Below are 12536 nucleotides of genomic sequence, written 5' to 3'. Positions count from 1 at the left end.
CTAATGATCTCTTCTGTAAACGCCAGTAAAACAGAGACCCTTCTCATTGAGACATATGCTCCCTGTCTCCGCCCCACTCTCTGACCATCCTCCTTAGTTCCCCTCCTCACCCGCTTGTGATGCTAAAAACCTTGGGGTCATCTTTAACTTGTATCTCTCTTTCTCTCTGCACATCACTGACCTTGCCAAGAAGTCCAGTTTTCAGCTTCACCTCCTCAGAGGCATTCTCCCTTTCCTCACTTTCCCCCAGAAACTCAGTGTCTCCAGAGCTCTGATTCTCTCTAGGCTGAACTACAGCAACAGCCTCCTCCTCAATCTGCCTCTTTCCTCCCTTTACCCTCTTCAATGAATCCAGAATAGGGCTGCAAGACTTATACTTGATCTGAAGCCCAGGGCCCGCATCTCTCCAGCCTTATAATCCCTCCACTGGCTCCCGGTGACCAGAAGGATACAATTCAAGACTCTTTGCATCATCCACAAGCCTGTCTGGGGCCTGTGAACTCTATACATCCACCTTTCTCTCCCTCAATACCTCCCTGCAAGATTCCTTCAGTCCTCTAGCTCCAACTCACTGCAGGGCAGACGTTTCTCCAAGCAGAGTGTGGGAGGTAGAGCCCTCTCCTCGGCTGCAGCCTCCCTTCACCCCCTCAAACTTCAGATGGATCTTTTTAAGTTCTGGATACTTCTCAAGACATTCCTTTTCTCCTCCCCCTTCCCTCTCCCCATCTCTTGCTAATGTTCTACTGCCATTGAAACTGTTGCCTGGTCCCTTATGAGTCTTCGGGGGTCAGGCCCTTCTTTGACCAGTCTCCCCCAGCATCCCTAACTAGCACTTCCCTACGGACACCCTTCCCGGACAAGTTTAAATCTGGTCCATCGCACTTGTCCTCCCTCTCCCACTTATCCTCTGGCACTTGCCCTCTGTGGCTCCCCTCTGCACTTGTTCAGCCCCTTTAGCCCCCACTCCAGCACTTCACCCCTCCCCTCCTCCCTCCTTCCGCATTCTCCCCCCCCCCTACTTCCATCCCCCCTCTGTACTACTTCTTCGTCTCTTTACTTAACCGGTAAGAATTTCACAAGGCCTAGTAAAACCTTTTACTTTTCCTGTGTACCCCCCACCCCCTTTTTTGCCTTGTGGCGCCTGGAAATAGGTGCCATGCACTTATCCAATACATAAATAAATGGTGAGATATTCATTCTGATGAAATACTTCAAACAGGACTTTCCATCTTCGCTCCTCAGGCGCACCTGAATAGGACCTGTGAGATCACTCTTCGATGGCTCTAATAGCTTTACTTCTTTGTGGCCATGCTCTGCTGAGATATGAGCCATGGGTAAAGGTAACTTTCACCTCTGAACACAGGAGTAAAAACATAAGAGCGGGTCTATAGTGTCCAAGCCCACTTCCCCTGAGAATGTTTGTCAGCCAGATCTTTTGGATATCTGCATAGATTGGACAAAACAGAATAACATGGAGCCAGGTTCTCTACAGCACCTCATATACAGTGTTGGCTGACACCTCCTTTCCATCTACAGGTATGCTCTGCCAGCAGCAGAGCGTCAAGCCTCGCCCTAGTGAGCAGGGTCCTGTGATGTTGATCGGTCACAAATGAGATGCTTCTCATTTGTGACCAATCAATGGCAATTCTCTCATTGGTCTAAATGAAGGTGCATACTGACCTGTGTGCTAGCCAGCATCTGCCCTCCCTTGTATATGCCAAAATCTGTACAATCCTGAGCTTCAGATGTCTTATAGGAATTCTAATAATCGATTTGTGATAACAAAAACAGGATCCCAGGCCCAATCTCTGTAAGAATGATTGTACATAAGTGAGCCAATCAATTATGTGCCAATTGGTTAATGACAGCAATTGATTGATTAGAGCCTTAGTTAGATTCTCCCCCCTGTCCAGCCAAAGGGTTTGTCAAAGTAAGATGGGTCTAGCTTGAGCCATCTCCTTTATGTATGTCTGTCCAGACTCCAAATGAGATATATAGACAGAGCTTGACTGTGGAACAGAGTATATTTTTCTTAGAAATAGATTTTGTACTATTTTGTAATACCGCATCATCTGCACAACTAAGGGCCAGAAGTCTCCTCCCGGCACATTTTGGAACATCAGCCTTTAATGCGAGTCAGTACTTTTCAAGAGCGTTGGCTGTCTTGTGCACCCTTTCCGAGCTCCCAACCTTATCTTCCCAGTGGTGTCTGGCAGTTTCCAAGGCTCTGACGAAGACTGAGGATCGGACAATGAGTTTTCCTCTATGGGCCGTTTTTAAAAGCATCTCATAATGTGTTCCCAGACATGCCCGGAGTGGTGTTGGACTCGATTATTGATCTATGAGGGAGCTTGTATCCACCTGAATGGAGGAATCCCAAAGAAGGGCGTCATTTAATTGCCTGGGAGGCGTTGCAACGGGCGATAGCCGGTGAACCCCGTAGTTTGCTCCTACTACAGCACCCAAGCAAAGGGGTCGGCCCAGGCACCCAAAATGCTGACCAGCGTGGGGGCCATGGTGCTGAAGGGCCAACAGAGTTTAGGACCCTATGTGATCCGCTATGTGGCAGGCCAAACGGAGGTCCGGGCCAAGTAGCGGGCTGCAAGACCTCCTGCAGCACGCAATCCATCTCTGTAGAGTTCCATGGGGCCCGGCAGAGCGGGTCCAGGCAGCGACGATAGGTGCGTGCCAGAGGTCCCAGCTCCCAGCGTCTTGAGGCTTGGGGGCCAGCCTCAGGCCACAGCACACTCAGACGGGCGATCTGACTCTCTGGCAGTCTCAGCCCCAGCACCCTGTCGCCTCACTAGTCCCCCCGCTGGTTTCCCAGTGCCAGCCGACCCTGGCGGCAAGCCCATGAGTCAGGTGCAGATAGGTCACTGATGCTGTCTGGGTGGGCCATGACCGACTTCACCCTTTGCAACTCCGGGTCACATCTGCATCTCACCGCAGTCCCGGTGAGACAGTCGTGTCGACCCACTTTTCCCTGGTCTGCCTCCACGATAGCCTAGCTCCCCGCGATGGTTAGAAAGTTGCGGGCGGGTTGCTGGGCTCCATGTATTTAGGTGAGCGTGCCTCTTGGAGCTTCACAGAGATGCGGCCCCCATTTAGCTGCTTGACTACATGCCCTTCAGCAACCCAATTTCCTTTTAGTACCAACCTCAAAAACACGAAAGGGGGCAGCGTCTGGCCTCTGAAACAAGTAGACAGATGCTGCCCACCGTTGTGTACCTTCGACTTGAGCCCCGTATATTTAAATGAACACTGTGATGTGGCATTCTCCCTTTCTTCACCTTCCCCCAGAAACTCAATGTCTCCAGAGCTCTGGTTCTCTTCAGGCTGGATTACTGCAACAGCCACTTCCTTAATCTGCTCTTTCCTGCCTCCGTCCTCTTCAACTAACCCAGAATAGGACTGCAAGACTTATCCTTGGCCTCAAGCCCAGGGACTGCATCTCTGCAGCCCTAAAAGTTATCCCATGGCTCCCAGTGGCCACAAGGATCAAAATCAAGACCCTATGCACCATCCACAAGGCTTTCTGGCGCATGGGACATCGCTACATTCAACTCTCACTCCCTAAATAACTCCCTGCTAGAGTCCTTTGGTCTTCTAGCTCCAACTCTCTGCAGATCAGGTTTTCTCCATGCAGAGAGTGGGGGGTAGCTCTCTTTCTTCAGCAGGAACCTCCCTCTGGAACGGCCACCCTGCCCCTCTCCGACTTGAGCCGGATCTCCTTAAGTTCCGGAAACTTCTGAAGACCTCCCTTTTCTCCTCCTCCTTCCCTCTCCCTTGCTAGACACCACCTTCCGCTGTGACTGATTGCTTGCGTCCCTTATGAGCCTTACTGGGACCAGGCCCTCCTTCGGCCAGATATCCCCTACACCCTTTTTTACCTGCACTTTCCCTCTGGCACCCTTCCCTGACCAGCCTACTGAGTCTGGTCCACCCCGTCCTCACACTAGTTGGCCCCCTCCCCTGCTTCCCCAGGCACTTGTCCTCCTGGGCTCCCCTTAGCACTTGCCCAGCCCCTGGGACCCCTTCCTCCTGCACTTCTTGTTACTCCACTTGCACAATCCGAACGTCACAAGGCATAGTAGGACTGTTATTCTCCCCAGGGGGAGCCCCTTCCCATGATGCCAGGGTGGCTAGGCTGCTACCAGATAGTTCCCTTGGGGGTGGTGCTCAGTGGGGGAATCTCATGGGAAGAGAGAACATCTCGGGAGAAAGCGGTATATCCACCTTCCACCCATGCCCTATATACTCTTTCAGTTCTTAGACCCCACTTCTAGCACAAACTCTTACAGTGAGAGTAGGCCCATGTACTTCTGTAACATAGCTGAGATTGACATAACCAACTGTACGGGGACAAAGAAGTTCTTTAAGAGCCCTGAGGGTTTGCCTGACCCAAGTACTAGGACGAGGTGGCCCGTAGGAGGAATAAGGATTGACATGACAACTACCATTACAGGTGTTGGCGTTGCACCAGGGTGGTCTGCGCAATAAAAGAGAGATAGGACTATTTGTCTTCAGCCGGTGACGAACCAGGGGTTTCGAAGTGTGTCCAGAGAAGAACCAGACAGAGTGGCAGATGCAGGCAAGCAGCCGTGGAAGTCCAGAGACGGTGGATCAAGAAGCAACCGCCTGCCAGTTCTGATGAGCAGTGCAGTGACGTGGCAGTGACCAGGTGGACCGGAAGGTCTGGTGACAGCATTCAGACTCCATAGCAGAAAAGCCAAGCGCAGACCCAAGCAGCCGACAGACTGAGAGAGAAGGAATGCCAGTGCTGCCAACATGACACCGGATCCCATGAAGAACCGGAGTGCTACCCGATCCCAGTGGCAGGTATGGGGAAGTTCGAGAGGTCCGCTAGGGACGTGAGGCAGGTGGTGAGAGGATCTTGCATCAGAGGAAGGCTTCTTCAGTCCAGTGGCCATAACGAAAACCACTGACCACCACAGTATGGGACCCACATCAAGAAGCAAGGCATCTTACTTGTAGCAGTACTTAGTTAGAGAAACCAGGGTCGAGGACCCAAATCATGAAACAAGGTATCTTCCTCATAGTCATACTTGGCAGAAGAGTGAACTAATTGGGCCAAGCCGAAGAGAGAGGGCAACCAGGGTCTCTGGGACCCGAAATCAGAAAATAGCATGAGCCATCTTCCTCGTCATGGTACTTGATACAGAGGGATATCAAGTGGGCCCAATTAAAGAAGCGGAGAAGCCATGGTCAAGGACCCTTCGAACATTTGCGAACTGTATGTTTGAAGCAACATGATATGTATACCAGGGGAAGGGAGTAATTCCTTCGGGTGATGTCGAAATGTGCAATCAAGTGAAAAGAAGGGAGTAATTCTCCTAGTAACCAAAGTTGTAAAGACTTTCTGTTGGAAGATAGGCAGCAAATCTGCCAAGGAGAACTGCTTAAAATGTCCCTTTTGTATTTTTACCTTGACACGGGAGCCATTCCCCCAAGAAGAAGCCTACACGTGGAAACAAACTTCTACCCCCAGTCTAGAAGAAGGGAGTAATCCTTCTGGACCAGGAAGGTCTACTGTATCTTTAGTAGTAAGTGTAAGGGTCAGAAGTTGGGTTTTGACACAGGACATTGGACTATTGATTTACACAGAGATTCTGACAGAACCCCTAATCTTTTTGTTGAGGCAGTGAAAACGCTCTTAGAGTTGGGGAAAGTTAGGTTATCTCTTTATTTTCTCAAATAATAAGTCTGTAACAACCACTATGCCACCTGTGTGTCAGTCTACTCCTTCTGCACCCTTACAAAACATGCACACAGTTTACTGGAGTAAAAATAGCAACTCGCTTCACAAAGCCTAAAAAACACATTGCAAAATGGTAATAACTATTTTTTTGAACAGCGTATTCATCTGGAACATGAACTGTTATTCAGTTACTTTTCTATATCCTCCCCCTGTGATTTGTGTTCCTTAAAGTTGTTATGACAGTTTGAGTGCTTTACAAAAATATACGCATAGAATACATTAAAATATCAATAATGTCATTCACTACCAATGACATGAAGATGAAAGGCTCCGTAACGCCATAACTCTGTGTTGAATGGAAACACATGACCATGCATGGACATATGACATAACTTCTCATATCCCATTTTTTAGATGGCCAATTTTTAAGAGGTCACCTTATTCATAGAGGTGACCTGCACATTATGCACTAATGTATGACAAGCTCCAAGCACCTTTTTGGGTGCTGAGAGTGCATTTCACAGTAACTGCCCTTAATGAAATGCCTGGGAAAAGGATATCTGTCCCTGTTGGAGGGATGTAAATGTTCATGAAAATTTCATAAAGATGTTATATTATTTTGTGATGCATTGTGCCTTCCTGAATACCTATTCCTATTAGGTAAAGGGAATGATGTGGGCACATTTCAAAGCCCATCCCATTTCTAAATTTGTTATCAAGTTTGAAATGCTCAGAAATTCTCGTTCCATTCACTGATTTGCACAATAGAACATGGGGGCATCATATTTGTTTTTGTTCAGACAGTGCAATTTTTTTAGCCTTACTGACTGGTAGATATTAGATTATCAGTTCTAATTTCCCTCCCGGAAAGTTAATTATTGAAAGATTTTGGTAAATGTCGAATTTCCAAGTTACATTTGTGGCAAGATACTTTGGATGGAGGATGCAAAGGACTGGGAGGATCATCTTTCTAATCGATTGTGTCCTCCCATTTATTTCTCATCTTTGATATATCCAAGTCTGCTTTCAGCTTGCTTTGGATTTTTTTGTCCATAGAGCCGAGCGTCGTGTGGCTTAAGTCATATCTGTCAACATCCTCCGTACAGTCCTCGGCCGTGACTTTGACATTGGTATATGGAGCACACACAGTCACTGTTACCTCAGTTATGTTATTTGCTTCTGAGCAACATTGCCTCAGCAAATTTTTGAAAATGCATGTATTTTGGGGATGGAATTCGAGTAGGCCCTTAAGAATTAGGGACCTGTACGTAGATCAGGAACCGCTGACGTTTCAGGAGTGTAAGGAGAAATTTGAGGTGTCTGAAATGGAGCGGTATAGGTATATACAACTCCGACACTGGCTGACTAATAAGTTCACTCGCCAGGCTGCCGGTAGGTCCCCACTGGGTATAGAACTCAAAATTCTTGAGGGACAGCGTTCCCATAGGCTGGCTACTTGTTATAAACTTCTGGAAAATGTTCCGGAATGCGAGAAGCTTCCTTATATGCTGGCCTGGGAGAGGGAATTAGGGCTGGATATTCCAGAGGAGTCCTGGCAGCGGATATGGCATAGAGCCCATAAGAGTTCTAGATGCACGTTGGTAAAGGAAAACGCCATTAATATCTGTTTTCGCTAGTACTTCACCTGCTAGCAGACTGCACGCTATTAATTCGGACTACCCAGACACATGCTGGCACGGTTGTGGTGAACGAGGGGACCTAGGGTGCATGTGGTGGCACTGCTCAGTTATCCAGAGTTTCTGGTTGGAAGTGCCATCTAAGATCAAAGACATCACTGGCTCACTTCTCCCCATGGACCCACGCATATTAATTTTGGGTGACATGCCAGAAGATGGATCCTTTCCAATGTCGGGTTCCAGAGCAGCCCTAATTGCTCAGCTGCTCACTGCTGCACGAATCACAAGAACTCGCTTCTGGAAATCCGTGGAGGGGCCACATGTGGCATATTGGTGGGTGAAAGTATGGGACCTGCTGGGTCTTGAGAAACGTACTGCCATGCTTGTGGGGAAGCTCTCGAAATTCATACAGATTTGGAACCCTTTTTTGAACTGTGTGTCAGATAGAGAGCAGATGTTCTTTCAACCGAACTGGATGAGACACTTTATGAACTCCTGATAGAGATGTCATTGCCTTTAATTGCACAGACTCAACTCCATTTTTTTTTCTTCTTCTTCATCTTTTCTTCTCCCTTCTCCCTCCGCTTCCGGAAATGTACTGTTCAAATGCTTTCCTCCTTTAATTGATTATTGATGGATGTATTGGTACATGATTGTGTTATGCTCTATGAATTGATACTAGACTGTCATGACTTATTAAATGGGGGCTTAATTCTGAAATTAATTGATGAGATTATGAATTATGTATACCTTGTATTGCCTTTGTTTGGATTCAATATGTTAAAAATTAATAAAAATAATATGGAAAAAAAAGAAAATGCATGTATTTCTTCAGAAGTCGATTTGTCATCTATTCGACATGTCCATGACACTGAATACCGGATTAAGCGGTGTCCTGACTGCTGTGCAGAAATGTCCATCACAGACCCGCACTGTGTATGTCTATGGTGTCTCGGAGTAGTCCACAAGGTCGATTATTGTGGATCGAGCTAGTCCACGGCGGTCAAGGCCTTGTGGGAAAGGAAGGAGAAGATCACGGCTGGTAAACCCTCCCCCAAAACCCTCTGCATTATCTTGTCCAAAAGAAAATCCTCCTCTGATTCGAGAGATGTATCCCCCAATAAAAAGCGCTCTAGACAACAGAAGGGATCAAGGGCACCAATTTTGTAATCATCCTCTCACAAAAAAAGTAAGAAGCAACGCCATATGCGTTCGACTACTTCCTCCTCTCCCGACAGGGTCCCTTTTTCTAAAAAGTCATTGACTTTGTTCTACGCCTGCATGTGATTTTCATGCAGACCCAAAATGAATAGTTAAGTCCAGTGTCAAAAGCTTTTTCAGCATCATGGCTCTCCAAAGGGTGCTTAACTAGTCTTTTTTTCTGGTGAGCTGTCGGACATTCTTTACCTTTTGTATAACGTTTGATATCTTTATACCTTTAATAAATCCTGCTAGGTCTATATGGATGAGTGTTTAAATGAAGGAGCTAAATGTAGTTGTCCTTATTAGTCTTAGCAGCTTAACATGAGTGAAATTGGCCAGTAATTGGAACAGTCCTGTAGCAAATTATTTTTCTTTTTCTTTCTATGGTTTTTATTGAGCGCAGACCTTTCTTTGGGACAGAGCGTTTTACTCCTAGGGGGAAGTACACAGTGAGGAAAGCAAAGATAGGATGGAGTGTTGAGCTAACAATGCGGAGAGACCTGGGGGGCAATTAGCAGCAAGGGATCTACAAGCAGCCAGGCAGGAAACAGATCATCCAGTTTGGGGTTAGGTGTAAGAGGAGAGGTCCTTAAGCCCCTTCCTGCAATGTAGAAGCAAAGGGACGAATCTCGTTATAAGATAGGAGATTCCAGAGGGACAGAGACAGAGAAGGCTTATGCTTTGCTTCTTTGGTTCCTGCCACAGCAGAGTGCAAGTATGCATATGTCTATCCTTCTGGTGTATGGTACTCCTCCAGAAATGCTGAGCTTCTCCGTAAGGTAGTTTAGGAACTTGAGATGCAGTAAGGGAGTGACTACAGACTCTGCCAGCCTGTTTTAGCATTTATTGTGTTTTCTTAAACATTTTTAAAATCAAATGCATCTTATCTTGGGATTTTCACACTCGGTTGTAAATCTGCATTTTGTATTTAAGGTGTTGGGGGTTGCACTCTTCTAGCCACTCCCCTTCATTTCAAATTGGGACATCTTCGGCTACATGGTTTAATGCCGATCTGAGAGCTATGAAGCAATTATGTCGCCAACTGAAGCGTAAATGGTGAATGGAATATGATCCAACCTCCAAGTTTAATTACAAACAGTCAGTGTTCCGGTACCAGAAAGCCATCATTGCCACTAAATCTCAATATTTTGCTGAATGGATTCTCTCTGCTCAGCAAAGGAACTCTTTAAAGTAGCAAAGAAGCTCTCTTCACAAGTAAAATGTGATCCTATTAGCACTTTTTTTGATGAAAAGATCCAACAAATTTGTAAATCCATTGTTGGCAACAGGTTTGAGGAGTCTGAAGAAAGACCTGAGAAGTAGTTGAGAAATGGAAGCAGCATTCCAGGGATGGATCAGTTCGAGCCTGTTAACGACAATATGGTTATGGTGGCCCTTCAGAAATGGAAGCCTTCTCCGGCAGGTTCGATTCCTCTATGGGTGCCCCAGTCTTTACGGCGGTAGTAATTCCACTCTATGCTGCTGCATTACAGACGTCGTTCTCGCTGGGCTTTGTTCCTGTGCCTTTGAGACATACACTTGTTTCTCCCTTACTAAAAAAGCTTCAGCTTGATCCTGCTCTGGCCTCTAACGATCGGCCTATCTCATTATTACCTTGTCTCAAGAGAATTATGGAGGTCATTCTAGTTTCTCAACTTTCACGCTATTTAGATTCCAGAGACCTGTTGAACCCGTTTCAATCGGGCTTGCGCCCCATCAGTGGTACAGAGTTGGTGTTGATTTTGGTCCTGGATGACTTAGTGTGTTTTCAAGACCGCGGGGAGGTTGGAGTGATGATTTTGCATGACCTCTCTGTGGCCTTGGATACTATTGACCATGGTATCTTGCTGAAAGTCGTGGGAAAGGCAGGAATTTCAGATGCACCTCTTGCCTGGTTCACATCCTCCTCTCTGAGCGTACGCAGACAGTGTTGCTATTGCCTTTTCAATCCTCTCCAAGGTCTATGTTGTGTGGCATCCCCCAGGGGTCATCTGTGTCCCGCTGCTCTTTAATCTGTATTTGCGTCCCCTGGCAGATTTAATTCAGCAGTTCAGGGTACAGTTTTATACATATGCCTATGACACACTGCTTCTTTTTCTGGCTAGACTCTCCAGAAAGTGACACCCTATTGCAACTAAGGAACTGCCAGGCAGCAATAGGGGAGTGGATGGCTAAAAACAGGTTGAAGTTAATCGGAGCAAAGACTGAGATTATGGTACCTGGGGTCGCTGAATCGCAGGCAACCTGGACAGTGGACCTCTGGCCAGCTTCTCTAGGCCCCTGCCCAGTCCCAGCAAATTCCATTAAAAGTCTGGGCATTAAAGTCCAGGCCTCAGGCTCCCATCAATCTGCAAATCTGGGTTTCTGAAGTAAAAAATCTTGAGGAAGACGCTGCCATTTCTCCTTCCTGATTATCAAGCAAAGATTGGCAGCTACGATTCTTCGGTCCATTGACTATTGTAATGGAATCTTGGCCAACCAGCTTTTCTGGACCAAAGACTGCAGCTTCTCCAGAACGCAGCACCTCGCCTAGACCTTGGAGCGGGTCGAATGTCCCACTCCCGAGATCTTCTGCGGCAATTGCACTGGCTTCCAGTGTGTAGGCGTATCGAGTTTAAGACCCTCTGTATTACTCACCGGGCCTTTTATCAGCCTTGTGTGTAGTATATAAAAAATGTATTCCCTACGTTCTGTCAAGGCAGCTTTGTTTAGAATCTCAGAAGCACATGATAGTGCCTCGTTTTCAAAGAACACAGGTGGGAGGCCGAGCTTATTCAGCTCTGGCGCCTGGGTTGTGGAATTCACTGCCAAATCACCTGCGAAACATTGAGGATCATTTAGCATTTTCGAGAGCCCTTAAAATATATCTTTTTTAGATTTATATTTGAATTTGTATGTTTCTTGGAGTGGATCATCTCCTTCATGCTGTTTCCTAGCGCATAAATGTTCTTGGCCATATACTTGCGCTTTACAAATGATACTACATTAGATATATTACATTACAGATGACAGCCAGTGCCTAATTTGTAAATTCTTGTGTCGGTATGTTTTTAAGTGAGTTGGAGTCCTGGCACGCACCTGCATATTTGGACATTACATGTTGGCTGCATACAAGAAGAAAACAAAAACAAAGTGCTTAATGTAACACATGCCTGCATGTACCCACTAAGTGTACCCACACAAAGGTGCAGCATCATTGTCATACTGACACTGGCACATATATATTTGCATGCCTGCCTGTCCACTGAACTAGTGAGCTCTCCTGGTATTGTTGCTCCCTGGCTGCTTCCTGCATCACACACCAGAGCTCACACATTGCGGTGGCAGTACTCCCAGTTACTAAAGTAGGGAATCGCCAACAATGTCAAGATTGCTGACTACAGCAGTGTACTAACATGACCAGCACGAGTGACCAGCACGAGTGCCCAGCACTGTCACCCTCAGCTCATTGGTATTCAAGTTACTGGAGGACTAGCACATCAGGCAAGGTACGACCAACACTGTTGTTGCTTGTTGCGTGACTGACAGTTATAAAAAACAGAGTTTCCAAAACACCACTGTGTCTGAGAGAATAAGTGATGGTGCTCAGAAATAAGTTCAGGATTTAAGCCGTGGCAAACACCACCACAAATATAAGCACTGACGACGGACTTTTGATGATAAATCAGGATTTGATGGGTATACATGCTGGCAGGGAGCCAGTGCAGCTTGATGAGGGTTGGGTTGATGTGTTTGAATTGACTACATTTCTTTTATGAGTTATGTTGCAGCATGTAGGGCACATCCCAGGGGTGCCATGGTGGTCACAGGAAGACCTTCTAAAAGGGTATTGGCACCATCCAAGTGGGTAGAGGACCAACACTTGGACAGCAGATCGGAAGTTGTTTGCTGGGGTGAAGGGCTTGATTTTCTGCAGGAGGGAAAGCTGGTTCCAACCTGTTTGTGCCTTCATTGCTATGTGCTCCTGAAATGAGATG

General features: G+C 46.7%; 1 protein-coding gene across 4 annotated transcripts in view; it reads left to right on the top strand.

The window, feature by feature from the left end:
- Window positions 1-12536, top strand: part of LOC138527959 (transcription initiation factor TFIID subunit 4-like) — a 3082360-nt gene that overhangs the window by 874298 nt on the left and 2195526 nt on the right. The gene's annotated exons all lie outside the window — the stretch shown is intronic.

This window comes from Ambystoma mexicanum, chromosome 1q (genome assembly GCF_040938575.1).
Source record: "Ambystoma mexicanum isolate Mex_15411 chromosome 1q, UKY_AmexF1_1, whole genome shotgun sequence".
In the NCBI taxonomy this organism is placed as follows: domain Eukaryota; kingdom Metazoa; phylum Chordata; class Amphibia; order Caudata; family Ambystomatidae; genus Ambystoma; species Ambystoma mexicanum.
Note: the sequence above shows the minus strand (reverse complement) of the source record. Positions and strands in the feature narration are given on the sequence as shown.